This window comes from Chinchilla lanigera, unplaced genomic scaffold (assembly GCF_000276665.1).
Source record: "Chinchilla lanigera isolate Chin_1 unplaced genomic scaffold, ChiLan1.0 scaffold00051, whole genome shotgun sequence".
In the NCBI taxonomy this organism is placed as follows: Eukaryota; Metazoa; Chordata; class Mammalia; order Rodentia; family Chinchillidae; genus Chinchilla; species Chinchilla lanigera.
This window is the reverse complement of record NW_004955452.1, coordinates 2472068-2488524: the sequence shown is the minus strand read 5'-3', so window position 1 is coordinate 2488524 and position 16457 is coordinate 2472068.

Here is a 16457-nt window from a genome sequence, read left to right as displayed (position 1 = left end):
CTGCACTTTGTGTGACACAGACACATGGGCCCAATGGGAGCTTAGCTGGAAAGCCAGCCCCAGTGGGAGCCGGAGGGAGGGAGAGAGGATGATGGCCCAGCCTGAACTTGTCACCATGGCAACTGCAAGAGCTGTCTGGAGCCAGCAGCCTGCCAGGCCGTGGCCCCACAGAGCCAGAGAGGGAGGCAGAGGGGGCGGTCCCGGTGGGGCATAAATCAGGGAGTTCTATGCCCTTGACTCAAGGCAGACGATTTATGGGGCTGCAGAGAGCCCAGGAGATGCAGTGGGGAGAGACGAGAGGGTCTCCCTGTTCCCACCACCCCTGGGGCCCCTGCCGGGACTCGGGTGCTGGTGTGAGGAGAGCGGGAAGAGGCGCCCAACCCTGGGAGCCCCTCCAGGCCACCCTCAGCGTTGCTGGAGGCCCCTGCCCCCACCAGGCCTGCATGACACTCAGTGCCCGCCACATGTGTGTGTCCAGCTGGCTGCAAAAATTTCACAAACTTTGCCCTTCACGGCTTGAAATGCACACCTACTTTTCTTAGCCTATGCTGTTCTGTTCCTTTCCAAAAATCCTAGTCAAAGCCCACTAAATTAATACTATAGCTCACTCATAGTTGGTGGCTTGCAGTTTGATAAACACCCAGCCAAAGGAAACCAGATGGGGAAACTGGGCCCTCTCCCCTCACACACAACTGCAAGAGACTACACGTATGGGTCATCTCCTCTGTCCTCCCCACAGCCACTGGCTCTGCCTCCACGGCCCAAGCTCATTCCCCGCCCACCATTATAGTCTTTCCAGATGGAACCAACTTGCTTAGATGCTTCTCATCACTGGAGTCGACCAAGAAAAAGTTGAATGACCACCTGCTGGAGTGTTTCAGAGGATTTCAGCGTCCCTTAGGGAAGAGTGATGCAGTGTAGACAGAAAGGTGGGCAGGCAACATGCACCTCTGTGGGGCTGAGCTGCAGGGCGATGGGGGAAAGGCTGCAAGCCAGCTGGACCCCAGGAGGACTGTGAAGAGGCTTCAAGCCTCTTCACACAGAACAGGGGCAAGGATGACGTCAGGAAGGTGAGGGAGCCTGGTGGGAGCCGGGCACGCATGGCAGTGGGAAGCTGGGTCTACCTGGGTGGGGCTTGATGCTGGGTGCTGCTGGCATCTGGTGCCTCCCTCACTGGTGCCACCTGCTCAGACCTACAGGAGGTTTGCGCCCTGATAGCTGGGCCCCTACTCCCGGAACTGTGTTCAGAGTTCCACAATCACCCATTTCTGTCGACTGCTTGTCTCTCTGCCCAGGTTAGCTGAGATGATCAGGGTAGGTGCCAGCATCTTAGAGGGACCTAGATTCCAGCCCCCCTATGCCTTGCCCCAGTATGTGACTTTGTGCAAAATCAATACAACGGGTGACAATGTCTACCTGCAGATCTGTGATAAAGGAAGATGTCCACTGGATATTAAATTAAAAGGGCAAATAGGTTCCCATGTTTGCTAAAAGCAACAACAAAACAAAACCCAAAGCCTGTATTTCTGTCTGCTACGCCTAGGAAACTTTGGCAGGAAATGTCTCTAGTAGAAGAGGTGGTGATTTTCATTTCATGCTAAATACCCCTAAATGACCTGAAAAGCTTTAAACCTGAAAAATATTAAACATGTATTAATTTCATAAGCAAAAAGTGGCATTAGAAAATCTGCTGCAAACCAGACATAGTGGAGCATACCTGTAATCCCACCAACTGGGAGGGTGAGGCAGGAGGATCGCTGTGAGTTTGAGGCCAGCCTAAGTCACTTAGTGAGTTCAAGGTCAGCTTAAATTACGCAGGGAGATGCTGCCCAAAGAAAAGAAAAACTAAGGAAAGGAAAGGAGATGGGAGGGGAGGAAATCTGCTGCCCTTTCTTCCCCATTCTTGTTTTAAGGATCAAAAGAAGAAATGGGGAGAAGGCCCAGCCCACTGCCGTCCCCTCTTCCCATTATCCCCTCACAGGGTCTCCTTCATTCTCAGTCTCTTGGTTTCGTAAACCCAGTGATTGTATAAAGATAGACCAACCCCGGGGGCTGGGGGTTTAGCTCAGCGGCACAGCGCCTGCCTGGCAAGCACAAGGTCATGAGTTCAATTCCCAGTACCGGGAAAAAAAAAAAAAAACAAGATAGACCAACCCTACTGCAGTCAACTCGGTGCCTGAGGTCTCTGCCCACTGCGAGGACCGCTGGCTGACCACTGTCACCCTGAGGGGGTAGGGTGAACAGGCAGGGCGGGTGGCTTCCAAGCACCGAGGCCCTGAGTGTCACATATCAGGGACAAGGTAACCTGTAAACTTCGCACCAAATCCACAAGACAGACACAGCCATGGCCATTTTATAGCAGGGGGAAGTGAGGTTCGGAGCTGAATGCCTTGTCCTAAGTCAAAGGGCTGTGAGGAACCAGAACAGGGGACCCAAAGTCCCTCCACCTGACCCCTGCGCTAGGAGCCTCTCAAGGACTTCCCATAGGTCCAGAAGTGCTGGTCAGTGCTGGGAACAAAAGCACACACTCAGGGGAGGGAGACTGGTTCCTACCGGTCTCCTGCCCGCCCAACTGAGCTGGCTTCAGGGGCTCATTTCTTCACAGAAGCACCCCTTCCTGTCCCCTCCGGGGCCCCACTGGCTGTTCCCTTGGCATAGAATGCTGTTCCACCAGATGCTACATGGTGAATTTTCTCAACATTCAGGTCTCCATCCAGACACTACTTCCTCCTGATGTAATAATCTGGGATAAACAAGTGCTCCCCATCCTCCTGGATCTGGCGACCACCTGCTGCTGTGTGTCCCCTTTCTACTCCATTGAGTATTCGGCTGCCTCTGGGTTTGCTAAATTGTCACCTGTCTCCCTCCTGGAAGGCCTTGGATGGTAGCTTGAAAGCCGTAGTCCACATTTTAGAATGGGGCCTTGTATATAGTAGGCACTCACTAAAGATCTGTCAGACAACATTGGCGTCCCTCCTCTCAGAACCCCTTTCCTGTGCATCAGGGGCTATGCTCCCAACAGCATCCTTCAAGCAAGGACAGAAGGGAGCTGGTGGGGGAGTTTCTATCTCTTCCCCAGGCTGCTATAACGCTAAAGCTCCTTGAGCTCCCCTGAGAGACCAAGCCTCAGTTTCCCCACTGCAGTAACTGCTGGACAGACACACTGCCTTATTGTTTATTGACTTGTCCCTTTCATATTAGTCTCCTAAGGTTACCATAGCAAAACACCACCAACTAGATGGCTGAAGACAACAGAAATGTACTCTGTCTCAACTCAAGAGGCTGGAAGTCCAAAATCAAGATGGCGGCTGGGTTGGTTTCTTGAAAGAGCAGAGGGAAGATCTTCTGGGTCTTTTCCCCAGCATCCAGGAGCTGCTGGAGTACTTGCTTTCAACAGCATAGCTCTGGTCTCACTTCCTTGTGTATGTCCCTGGGTCTTTGTGTAGCCATCTTACCTCATGTGCACCTATGTGCTCAATTCTCTCATCTTATAAAGATACAGTCATTGGATTAGGACTCACCCTAATTTACTATCACCTATCTGAACTTGATTGCATCTGCAAAGACTTTCCCATTACAGCTATATTCATAGGTATCTAGCTTAGGAGTGGAACTTAGTTTTGGCGGACACAAAACTCAGTTTTCCAATTGTCCTTGTCTCAATCTCTTCTTCCCATGGTTCTTTCTGGGGGTCACCTTCCCAATGACTTATTCAAATCCTTGTCTCAAGTTTGCTTCTGGTAAAGCCCAGTGTAAGGCAAAATATTCTGATGAATGAATGGATGATATTGGGCAGTGAAGGAAGCTGAGATGCAGGAGGGTGACAGTCCTTGTTCAGAGTCCTCAGAGACACTGGTGAACATCAGATCTAGGATATGAAACAAAGTTCCCAAAAAACAGACAGCGAAGAGCTGTCCATCAGTCACGGGGTTGCTTTGAACGACAGTGATTTCCCAGCCCCTGGAAGGCTGTAACCAAAGACTGATGAGGAATGTGCTAGCGGGGATCCCTGCACAAGCCTGAGGGTCGGTTTGGTCTCAGGGACCTCAGAGGCCTAACTAGCCCTGACATCCAAATCTACATTGTACAAGCATGTGGTAAAAAATCCAGACCTCAAGGTCAGCAAGCACAATGACCTTCCCCTGACCTCTCCAGAGCCTAGAAGCAAAGCCAAGTTTCTCCAGAATCAGCTTTAATTTGATGTCTGTCCTCGTTTATTAAAGGGACACAAAAGAAAGAAAACCACTTGAATGTCTCCTAGGCCGCCTGGCTATAAATGTCTCCATTGCAGGCCCAGCCCGGCCTCTGGTGCCCAGCAATTACAGCGGCCGCCAGACCCGCCCAGATGACCAGCCCCGGGCACCTCTTTGGTCTCCTGGCCTAGGCAGTCACAGCCAGCAAAAGTCTCTCTCGGGGGTCAGGCTGAGCACCCTCAGGAGCGGCCCTGCAAGTCCACAGGCCAGCTGCTTCTCGCTGGGCACAGGGGCAGCACGACTGCACAGGGCCAGATCCCTGTCACCCCTCCAGATGGGAGAGTGCCCGTCATGGTTCACAGGGGCGGGTTCTCTAGCACAAGCCCCGCCCCAACCCTTCAGTTTCCGGTTCTTGGGCGGAAGGGGAGTGGACCAAGGCCTTGGGCTTGCTTTCCACCCCAAGAGCAGAGCACTGATCTTCATGCTGGGTAGAGAAAGAGGGAGCAGGAGAGACCTAACAGAATAGCAGTTATGAGGACAGGAGTGGTTCACACTCCAGCTTCTACACTTACAAGTTGTGTGACTTTGGGCAAGTTGAACCTGAGGTTTTGAGTTTTCATTTGTTAGTGGATTAATAATAATGGGACCTACTTTGTAGCGCTGCAGTGACTCCAATTTAGTTCACCGGCGAAAAGCTCTCGTGTACACTGGCACCTTGTTATGGTTTGTGTCTGGGTGTTCCCCCAAAGCCTCATGCGGTCAGGGGGCGGGCTTTTAGAGTTTGACTGATTATGGGTGTGAGAGCTACACCCCCCTGGGGTGGATAGTTTGCATATGTAAGGGAGACGAAGAGGCTGCTTGCGGCCATTCCTCCTTTGTGTGCTTGTTGTTTTTGCTGTGTTCTGCTGCCATGAGCTGCAGCCCTCTGCCATGTGCCACTCTGCCTTGCGACCCACCAAGTATGGACTGAAACCTCCACAAACTGTAAGCGAAATAAACCTTTCCTTCCTTAATTTTGGGCATCAGGTATTTTGTCCCACCAACGAGAGAAAAGTAAGCAAGACACACCTGCAGTGCTCTTCACATCCGTTACCTCATTTGGTCCTCTTAAGGCCCTCATGGAGTAGGTATTATCACCGTTCCCGTTTTGCTGAGGACAAAACAGATTTCGAGCAGAGAGCCGCCCCGCTATCTCAAGAAAAGGGTGCAGCTGGGATTTCAATCCTGGCTTCTGTGGCTCCAGGAGATGGAGTCTTGCTGGTCCCTAGACAGTCTTTGATAGGAACGGAAGGTCTTTGTACCACTTCGTATTCATTTCTTTCTTTATGTATCCATTCATTCAACAAACATCCACTGAGTGCCTGCTACATGCCAGGTTTTGTGTGTGGCCTTGCAGATAGAGGCTAGCATAAGACCCAGCACCATGCTGTCTGCAGACCCTAAGCTTACTGCTTTCTCTGGCTGCCTCCAGAATTTAGAATTTTCAACCACACTAACACATTTTCTAAGCCCAGCTCAGATGCCTGCGTTCCATGATCCCAACTGTACACAGACATGGTGCTGAGTGCCGGGAAGGTGTGAGCCCCTCGGGGCAGCAGACTGGAGCAGATCTCTGCACTATTTAGATTTTGAGCAGGAGGTACATGGGAAGTCTTCAGAAAATGCAAAATATTTTCTGTCTCTCATCCTAGGGGTTCATGGTGAAAACCAAAGTCTGTCCAGTAGCTGAACTTGACCTGCCTCAACCTTGATCTCATTTTCTGTTACTCACTTCCTTGTTAATTCTGCTCCAGCCACACTGGGCTGCTTTGCTCTTTCTAGGTTCCCAAAGCCTATTTCTGCCTCAGGACCTTTGTTTTTTTGTTTTTTTGTTTTTTTTCCTCCGGTACCAGGAACCAAACTCACGACCTTGCACTTGCCAGGCAGGCGCTTTTGCCGCTGAGCTAAATCCCCAGCCCCTCCTCAGGACCTTTGCACATACCCTTTTGTCTAGAAGTCTCTTCTCCACGAGATGGACATGACTGGCTTCGTCAGCTCCTTTAGGTTTTTGCCCTAAGGTCACCTTATCATGTAGGCTTTCCCTGACCCCATCGCTTAAAATTATAACACCACTCACACCCAACGCTCCAACCCTACTTTATAATACTTATCATCCAATATATTAAATGTTTAAATTGTATATTAAGATTTGTTAGCAGGGTGTGTTGGTGCATGCCTGTAATCCAAGCATTTGGGAGACTGAGGCAGGAGGATCACTGCAAGTTCAAGACCAGCATGGGCTGCAAAGTGAGCTCAAGGCCAGCCTGAACTGCATAGTGAGACCTTGTCTCAAAAAGACAACAAAAACAAAAAAATTTGTTTCCCCATCCACCACTTTGCTCCCAAGAATGTGGGCTCTAGGGAGTCAGGAATTTTCACATCTTTTGTTGACTGTAGTATTTCCTGACTTTTGAACAGTTTACAACACAAGCCGGTGCTCAAAACTACTTGTTGCTAGGCATAGTGATGCATACCTATAATCCTAGCATTCTGGGAGGCTGAAGCAGAAGGATCATAAGTTTGAATACAGCCTGAAAAACTTAGTGAATTAGTGAGACCTTGTCTCAAAGTTTAAAAAAATTTTGCAAAGATGGAATATAGCCCAGTGAAAATGCCCTGGGTTCAATCCTTATTAAAAAAAAAAAAGAAAGAAAAGTTTTATTGAATGAATGTATCTCTGAGGTTCTAAAAATGCTTTGTAAATAATAGGTCATAGTCTGTGGGCAGTGAATAGCCAGTAATTGTATGTGACTTATCAAAACAGCTTTATTGAGATATAGGCTTGTGCAGTTTGATGAGTGCTGACCTGTTTAGGCACCTGTGAAGCCAATGCTACAAACAAAAGTAGTCCTTTGTAGTCTATCCTTCCTCCAACTCACCTTCGTCCCCAGGCAACTTCTGGCTTGTCTGCTTTCACTAAAGATTTTTTTGTATTTTCTAGAATTTTAAATAAATATAATCACGTAATACTGGTTTTTTTTCATTCAGCATAATCATATTGAGACCTACCCACTTTGTCTCATATATCAGAAGTTATTTTTGTTACCAAATGGAAACCCCTTCTAAGATGACATGCCATAATTTATCATTTCACCAGTTGATGGACATCTGGCTGTTTCCAGTTTGTGGCTATTATAGCGTGGTAGGGCCCCTCCTGACATCCTATGGGGAACTTTTTACAGTGTGATATAATGATACCAGCCTCTGTTTGCATGTATAGAGTTGATATAATGCTGTAACATAAATGTTCCCAACCAGACTGTAAAATGTTAGTGTAAGCCCATATAAGAGAGACAAAGACACAGAAATTATATAAAAGGATGCAGTTACGCTGTTCAACCTCACACTCAGCCTTTGGATATGAATCTGCTGAACCAGTGATAGCATGACTAAAGCTGCTTCCTGGGAAAAAGGCCTTGGTATCCTGTCTCTACACCAAAACCTGCTGCAACAGAGAAACATATACGTACAAGTTCTTGTATGGATGTTAGGATATATTTTCCCTTTTCTCTGGGATAAACAACAAGAGGGATGGCTTGGTTATATGGTAGGTATATGTTTAATTTTGTTAGAAATTGCCAAACTGTTTGCCAATGTGGTTGTATCATTTTACACTTTCACCAGCAGAGTATAGGAGCCAATAACTCTCCATCTCACCAATTCCTGACATGGTCACTCTTAGATTTTAGCCATTCTAATAGACACATAGTGATTGCTCACTAAATTTAATTTGCATTTTCTAATGACTAGTAGCAATGAATTGAAAATTTTTCACATACTTACTTGCCATCCCTATATCTGCTTTGATGAAGTGACTATTCAGATCTATTGCCCACTTAAAAAATTGGACTATATATTCCCTTATTAATTAATGGTTTTGAGTGTTCTTTATATATGTTGGATATAAGTCCTTTAGCAGATAAAGGATTTGCAAAGCTTTCTTCCCAGTCTATGGCTTGTTTTCACTTTCTTAACACAAATTGGTTATTTTATTGAAGTCCAATTTATATATTTCTTCTTTAGCAAATTGTGCTTTTGCTGTCATGTCTAGGAAATATTTGTCTAATTCAAGGTTACAAAAAATTTCCCTTATGTTTTCTTCTAGGAAGTTTAGATTTTGATTTTAGCTTTAGATTTTAACATTTAGATCTAGAATCTAAGCCAGACACACATTTATAATCTTAGCAACTCAGCAGTCTCAGATAGGAGAGCTACAAGTATTAAGCCTGCTTGGGCAACTTAACAAGACTATCTCAAAATTTTAAAAGAGCTGGAGCTGTAGTTCAGTGGTGAGTGCTGATTTAGCATAGACAAGTTCAGTCTCTAGCACACACATACACACATGCATGCACATACACACACACACACACACACTCAAAACCTTTACATCTATAGTCCATTTTTTTTTTTTTTTTTTCGAGACAAGGTCTTTCTGAATAGTTCAGGCTGGCCTTGAGTTCACTATGTAGCCCAGCTGGCTTCAAACTCACAGCAATCCTCCTACCTGAGCCCCTAAGCACTGTGACTACAGGCATGCACCACCATGTCCAGTTTTAAAATATGATATGAGTTATAGATGGGAGTTCTCTACTTCTTCGATTCCTTTCACAAGTGAATATTCAGCCAGGCATGGAGGTGCATGCCTATAATCCCGGCACTCAGGAGGCTGAGGCAGGGGCATCATTCTGCTTTCAAGACCAGCCTGGGCTACAAAGTGAGCTCAAGGCCAGTCTGAACTGCACAGTGAGACCCTGTCTCAAAAAGACAAAAACAAAACAAAAACCCTACAAGTGAATATTCAATTACTCTAACACCATTCAATAAAAAGACTATATTTTCTTTACTATATTACCTTTGCACCTTTGTCGAAAACCAGTTGTCCATATGGATGTAGAGCTATTTCTGTGGGGATTTTTTCATGAGATAAGGTCTCACTTTATAGTTCAGGCTGACCTTGACTCGTTTTGTAAGCCAGGCTGGTCTCAAACTTACGGTGATTCTCCTGTCTCAGCTTCCTGAGTGCTGGGGTTACAGGTATGTTTGCTTTTCTATTCCATGGATCTGTTTGTCTATCTTTATGACCTTCCCATTCAGTATTGATTACTGCAGCTTTAGAAGTCTTCAAGTTGGGTGGTGAAACATTCACATGCTTCGTTCTTGTGTGGAGTTGCTTTGACTATTATGTTTTGATTGGGATGTCACTGAGTCCATAGATCAATTTGAGAATAATTAGTATCTTAACAAGATTTTTGTTTTTTTTGAGGCAGGGTCTTGCTGCATAGTTCAGCCAGGGCTTGAACTCACTTTGTAGCCCAGGCTGGCCTCAGCTCATTTCCTGCTTCAGCCTTCTGAGTGCTAGGATTACAGGCATGTGTCTCCATGCCCGGCAGTAGTTTAACAATACTTATCCTTCTAATCCATGGACATAGTGTAGCTCTCCATTTATTTAGGTTTTTCTTAATTTCTCCCTGATATGTTTTGTAGTAAACAGTCTTGGCACACAATTTTTTTAGTGTTTCATGTTTTCTTGACGCTGGTGGAAATTTTTTCATTTCCTTTTCTGCCTTGATCATTGCTAACATACAGAAATATATTGATTTTTGGATATTAATCTTGTATCCTGAAATCTTGCTAAACTCAATGATTAGTTCTAGTGCTCATCGATTTTTCTACAGAGAAGATCATGTCATCTGCAGAAGCTTCTTTTCTTCCAACCTGGATGTCTTTTATTTCTTAATTTTCCTTTATTGTGTTGGCTAGAACTGCAGTACTTTTTTTAAAGAGAAGCGGTGACAGCAGACATCCTTGTCTTGTTCTTGATTCTAGGGTGAAGACATTCAGTCTTTCACTGATAAGTATGATGTTAGTTTCATTACATTTTTTGCAGGTCCCCTTTATCAAGTTGAGGAGATTCCCCTCACTTATTAGTTTGCTGAGAGTTTTCATGAGGAATGGATGCTGAATCTTGTCAAATACCTCTTATGCATTTGTTGGATATCCACAGAATTCTTCATTTGTTAATATGATGAATTATTTAATGTCCAACTAATACATAAGCCTTGCATGCCTGGGATAAACTGTACTTGCTTTTATGAATTCTTGGATTCAGTTTGGTAAAATTTTGTTAAGAATTTTTGTATCAGTGCTCACAAAGGTTATTAGCTATGGTTTTTTCCTTGTTGTGTCATTTGCTGGTTTCAGTATAAGGGTGGGGCTGGCTTCTTAGCATGAGTGGGGAATTATTCCCTCCTCTGCAATTTTCTGAAAGAGTTTGTGCAGCACTGGTAATATTCTTCTTCAAGGTTTAGCTGAATTCACCAGTGAAGCCTAAAGTTTTCTTTATGAGAAGGTTTATAGCTACAGTTCAACTTATTTTATTTATGTCTATTTCTTCTTATCTGTGTCTTTCTGAGTGACCTTTGGTAGCTTGTATCTTCCAATGAATTTGGGTATTTTATCAAAGTCGTTGAAATTATTGGCCCAACATTATTCATATTATTCCTTTATTGTCCTTTTACTCTTCATAGAATTTGCAATGCTATCACCTCTCATTCCTTGTGTTGATGATTTGTGTCTTCTCTCTTACCTGACCACTGTGACAGGAGACTTATAGACTTTATTGATCTTAATAACCAGCTTTTGTTTTTATTGATTTTTTTCTTATCTATTTTCTGTTTCATTCATTTCTTCAATTATTTTATCATTTCTTTTCCTGTGATAACTTTGGTTTTAATTTATACTCTTTCTAGTTTTCTTAGGTAGCTGCTGAGATCAATTCAGAATGTCTTTCCTTTTTTTTCAATATCAGTATAACTACTACTTTATTGGCATCCCACAGACTGATATGTTGTGTGTTCACTTTTGGTCAGATAATATATTTTATAATTTCCATTTTAGTTTCTTGCTTCACTTTTGGATTATTTAGAAGTATATTTCATGTCCAACATTTTGGGAATTTTCCAGAGATCTTTCTCTTACTGATTTCCAATTTCATTCCATTGTGGTCAGTGAACATATTTTGTCTGAATCCTTTCAAATTTGTTGAGACTTGTTCTATTGCCCAGAATATAGTCTGTCTTACAACCACTCTGTACACACTTGCAAGGAATGTGTATTATCTGGTTTGGAGTTGAGTGCTAGACCAATGTCAATTAATCAAGTTTACAGATAATGCTTAGTTCTTCTATATCCTTATTATTTTCTTTCCATTTCTACCAAGTATTGAAAGAGGGACATTGAAATATCTTTTTATAAGTGTGTATTTGTCTATTTCTCCCTCCAGTTCTACCAGTTCTCATTTCTTTTATTTCAAAACTTTTATTATTAGGTGCATAAATATTTAAGTTTGTTATGAGGTGTGATCACAATATGTAGTGAATGTTTAAATTTTAAGAATTTATTGCAGTCAAAGACAAATTGCTATTAGTGCTCTCAAAATACTCCCTCCCTTGTTTTGAACACAATTATCCCATCTGTCTTGCTACTTTCTGAAGCAGTTCTGGAAGTCCTGTTTTGTGTGTTTACTACATGTGATCCAAAATACGTTGAATGCTGCTTCCATGTGTCACTCAACAGAAAAGTAAGCTTACAGAAAACACTGCAGTGTGTCCTCCTTCATCTTATTCACTGGATCTGGCACCAAGTGACTTCTGGCTCCTCCCAAAGTGAACAAGAGTGTGAAAGAGAGACATTTTGGGTCAGTTCAGGACATTGAGACAGTCACAGCAGTGCAGCGAAAGACATGAAAGAGAGCTTCCAGAACTGCTTCAAAAGGTGGTAAGAATGACGAGTAAGTGTGTTTGAAGCAAGGAGAAATATTTTAAGGGGGGTTAATGGCAATGTGTCTTTTACTATAATAAATGTCTTAAAATTTAAATATTTACCACATTTTTTGATCACACTGCAGATGTCCTCTTAATGAACTGACTCCTTTATTACTATGAAATGACTTTCTTTATTTTTGGTCAAATTCTTTGCTTTGAAATATGCTTCATCTGACACTAACATAGCCATTCCAGCTACATTTGGATTGCTGTTAAGGTGGTATATCTTTTTCTATACTTTTACTTTTAACCTATTTGTGTCTTCGCATTTAAAGTAGGTTTCTTGTAGGAAGTGTATAGTTGTGTCTTGCTTTTTCGTTCAACCTAACAGTCCTGTCTTTTAATTGAGATATTTGGATCATCTGTATGTAATGTGATTATTGATATGGTTCGGTTTAACTCTTACCATCTTATTATTTGTTTTCTAGTTGTCCCATGTCTTCTTGGTTCCCTTTCTCCTCTGTACCTGCCTTCTTTTCAGACTAATTAGTTTCATTTTATCTTTGTTTTCTTCATAGTTAAATCTCTTTGTTTTGTTATTTTTATAGTTGCATTAAGGTTCCACAGTACCCACACTTAAATTTCCATTCTACCTTCAAGCAGTATTATACCACTTCATGTGTAGTATAAGAACTCTAAAACAATATATTTTCATTTTTTCTCTCTCAGTTATGTGTGCCATTGTTTTCAAATAGCTTTCCTGTACATACGCTATAAATTCCATATTACTTTATTGTTGGTTTTGTCTAGTCAATTGTATTTTTAAAAATATTTTAATTAACAACAAATATAATTTATGGGGTACAATGTGATGTATGTATATATGTATATATTTGGAATGATTAAGTCAAGCTAAATGATGTATTTGTCACCTCATTCTTTTGTAATGAGACCATTTAAAATCTATCTGCTTAGCAATTTTCAAATATACAATACATTGTTATTAACTATCGTCCACAAAGGGCAATAGCTTTCCAAAGTTTATTCTGCTACTCTGGCTGACACATTGTCCCATTTGACCAGGACCTCCATTCCTCATTCTTCTGCCCTACTTTTTAGTAATCATTATGGCAACTCTGCTTCTGTGTGTCAGGTTTTTAAAGAAATATTTCTTGTGTTTGTGAGATCATGTAGTATTTGTTTTCCCTCCCCCCCTCCGGTACCGGGAATCGAACTCACGACCTTGCGCTTGCCAGGCAGCGAGTATTTGTTTTTCTGTGCATGACTTATTTCTCTTAGCACAACGTCCTCCAGGTTAATCCATGTTGTTGGATATAATAAGATTTCTCATAATAGTATGAATAGCTGAATAGTACTGCTCAAACACTCACTGTCTTTATATATCACATTTTCTTTATCCATTTATTCATTGATGGATGCTAAAATTTACCTCATATCTTGGCTGCAATATTGTGAATTGTGAATAATGCTGTCATGAAAATGAAAATGTACTTTGAATTCCTTTGGATGTATTCCCAGAAGTGGGATTTCCAGGTCATATGGTAGTTTTCTTTTCATGGTTTTTAATAACCTCTATAGTGTTTTCCATTATGGGTACACACAATTATATTTCCATCAACAATATATAGTGTTACCTTTTTCTCCACATCCTTGCCAACACTTAGTATTGTTTACCTTTTTGATAGTATCTATCCTAACACATGTGAATAGCCAGCTATCTTTTAAAAGTACTTAAATAATTTTTTAAAATCTTGTATTTTTAATCTTTGGAGTTATTATTTCCAGAATTCTTCATTCCTCTGTGTAATTCCATATTTGACCTGATATTATTTTTCTTCTGCTTAAAGAACTTCTTCTAACACTTCTTGCTATGGAAATCTGATAATAAACTATTTTAGTCATTTTATGTTTGAGATGGCTTTATTTCACGTATATTTTATAAAGTTTTTTTTTTCAGGGCATAGAATTCTAGATCAGCTGTTTTGTTTTTCCAACACAGTTTAACCTTGGGTTGCAAGTAACTTGTTCTGTGAGTGTTTTGCAAGACAAGCAAATGTTTCTAATAATTTTTTTTGTCTTTTTTGGGGGGGTTACCGGGAATTGAACTCAGGACCTTGTGCTTGCCAGGCAGGTGCTTGTGCTTCTGAGCTATATCCCCAGCTTTTTTGTCTTTTTGAGACACAGTTTCACTATGCACTATGAGTTCAAGCTGGCCTTGAACTCACTTTGTAGCCCAGGCTGGCCTCAGACTCACAGTGATCCTCCTGACTCAGCCTCCTGAGTGCTGGGATCACAGGTGTGCACCACCCCATCTGGCAATTCTAATAAATTTTAACTTGCTAAATGAATGACATCTTGCAATATGAGTAGCACATGATGGTAAATGTCACATGATCACAACTGAGCCAATGGTCCTCTCTCTTGCTGTGGGATTGTGGGTGATTTTCTCCTAATGGCAAGAGGTTATGGAAGAGATCTCATCTGCAGAAGAGGAGAAAAAGGTGAAAGAATCCCTCATTTCAGATGAGATTAGAGGGATGTGTAAAATGTGGGAAATAGTGCAAAATTTTGGAGAAAATCACCACCCAAATAAGGCTGTAACAGTATGTGTGATAAATCTGTTTAATAACAATGCAATGTCACATTTCCACAAAATCCTCACAGGGAGACAAAAGCAACTGTCATTGGACAGGTTCCTCTTTAAATCTGCACAAATAGAATAAGGTTCTGTCAGGTCAGTAGGCAGCAGTGATTCTGTTAGTGATAGTGAAATTTGTCCTACACAGTAGTTCACTTGTCTTTTATCTCTCTAAACCAGCCACAAAGCTTTTCAAAGCTAAGTGCAGCTTAGTTTACTTTTCTTTATATTTTGTATTTTTAAGATTATTTTGTATTATATTACAATGTTGTTATCATTTTTATACGGTTTTTTGGGTTATGGAGCAAATCATCTGAGTTCCCGTTATTTCTTATGGTAAATTCACTTTCATATACAAGTGTTTTGTATTATAAGCATGTTTCCAGAACGAATATCCTCACAAGGTTTTACCATACTGATCTTAAGAGTTTGTTCCACTGTCTTCTTATTCACTTTGTTTCAAATAAGGAATCTACTGTCACCTCACAATTGTTCTTTTGTATTTGTGTTTATCTCTCTTGATTTTTTTTTCGGGGGGCGGGGGATTTCTTGTACTGGGAATTGAACTCACGACCTTGCACTTGCCAGGCAGGCACTGTGCCACTGAGCTAAATCCCCAGCCCTTATTTGTCTTGATTTTTAGAAGATTTATCTCTTCCCTTTGCTTCTGAGCATTTTCACTATGATAGGATTTGCTGTAGTTTTCTTTGCATTTCTTGTGCTAGAGTTCAGTAAGCCTCAGCTCAAATTTGAAATTATTTCTTTGACTAATTTTCTTTAGTGTGTGTTTCTTTCTCTCACCCTCTTTCTCCTCTCTCCTTTGTGTACTTTCTTTGTGTACTCCATATGTTGGACTTATGATTATCCTGCAGATCACTGATACCCTGTTCCTTTTTTATTTTTGAGACTTTTATCTCTATATGCTTCATTTTGAATAATTTTTATTGTTTTCAAAATTGCCAACATTTTCTTCTGCAATTTCAAGTCAGGTTCTTTTCAGTACTAGAAATTTAACCCAGGGCCTTTGCACTTAGCTGCATCCCTTCACCCCATTTGTTGTTTTTTATTTTTGAGACAGGACCTTGCTAAGTTGCCCAGCCTGGACTTAAACTTGCAATCCTCCTGCCTCAGGTTCCCAAAATGCTGGGATTAAAGGCGTGTGCCACCATGCCCACACAAGTCAGTTATTAATCATGTACAGTTTATAATGCATCTTAGACATTGCAATTTTAATATCTATGTTTGATTTCAGTGCTTTCTATATCCTCTATTAATCTACTTAATATATTTACTATTTCCTCTAGTTTTTCTAACATATATTCATAATAACTTTTAATATCATTATTTGTTAATTCTAACATTGATGTCTGTTCTAGGATATTTGATTGATTTTCCCCACTTTATTGGTAGTACTTTCCTGCTTCTTCTCATGCCTGTAATTTTTGACTGAATGCTAGATATTGTGAATCTTGCTTTATTGGGTGCTATATATTTTTGTATTTCTATAAAAATTCTTAATCTTTGTCCTAGAACACAATTAAATTGCTTTGAAATAGCTCTATTCACGGGGGTCATGGTTTATGGATTCAATTGGTGGGACTAAAGAAGCACTGGGTACAGGAATAATCATACTCATTACTGAGGCAAGACCATTTACCCACTGCCTTGTGAATTACGAGGTCTTCCAGTCTGGTGGGTAGGAATAGGCACTGTCCCATTCTCCGAATGAATGTTGGATATTCATTCCTCTGCTGCTTTGGGGTGGTTTTTTTTCATATCCTTCAATTTCCTCACAAGTATATA